Genomic DNA, 1,186 nt, shown 5'->3' with positions numbered 1-1,186 from the left:
GTTGCATCTGTGTTAATAATATGAAATCTATCAATTAAGTAGAACAGGGACTTAACCCTAGTGTTTCAGAGCAACCTTGCTAATTTACGATAGAAATCAATCTTAGTAAAGATCTTTCAATCGTATACATTCTTTGTAAGTTTAAAGAACATTGCTCCAGAAACTTGGCTGCATTATGTTAATTATGGCAACTTCTATCAAATTCAGAGTAATAACTCTGTGGTTTTTTTAGCAATCTTGCTAGCTATCACATTTTTCAATCTGTTGTGGCAGTAATTATATACATACAATATGTGACAATTCCATGAATATACTCTCAACAAGTACAAGCGGGTCCCAGTGGTCCTATACCCATCAATGCCCATTTGAATAAATCCGAGAGGACTTATAAAGGTGCCACGGACCAAAGAGCTTCATGAGAAGTTGTTTATAAAATTATGTTTTTCTTTTATTCACTCTAAAGGCCCAAAACGGTGCTAAGTGTCCCATTTGAACAAATCAGAAAGGGGACCTTACAAGATGTTACATATCAAATTTAATGCAGATCCATCAAGCAGTTCATGAGGACTGTCGTTTAATGTTTTTTACCCTGTTTATAACTATAGTGGCCCCTAAAAGAAGCCAAGCACCTCCCAATTTAATAAAATTGGGAGACCTTATACTAATGCTACAGACCAAGTTTGATGAAGATAGACCAAGCAGTGTTTTTTTTTCCTTTTTAGCTGAAGCAGCCCCTAAATGGGGCCAAATGCCCTCATTAATAAATCTGAAGAAAATTGGCAGAGGACCTAACAGTAATGTTACAAAGTTTGATGAAGATCCATCAAGCTGTTCATGTGAAGACTTGTTAAAAGTTGTTTTTTTTTTATTTCTAGCTCTAGATGCCAAGCACCCCCATTTGCATAAATTTGGAACAGGACCTTACAGTAATGCTACAGAACAAGTTTGATGAAGAGCCAAAAAATGGTTTATGAGATGTTGGTGAAATTCTGACCAGTAGTTTGTGGGAAAAAAATATTTCTGTAAATTGTGGAAAACTGGCACCACTTTGATACACCTGATGCAAGAAAGGTGCCAGATTAGCTTGTAGTCTTATACACTGAACAAGCCAAGTACCCTGTTGACATTTCCCTTCAGGTTTCACAAAAATGTCAAGGAAAATAGCAATATGACAAAATGATAAAAA

Source organism: Mercenaria mercenaria, chromosome 1, assembly GCF_021730395.1.
Source record: "Mercenaria mercenaria strain notata chromosome 1, MADL_Memer_1, whole genome shotgun sequence".
Taxonomy (NCBI): Eukaryota; Metazoa; Mollusca; class Bivalvia; order Venerida; family Veneridae; genus Mercenaria; species Mercenaria mercenaria.
Note: the sequence above shows the minus strand (reverse complement) of the source record.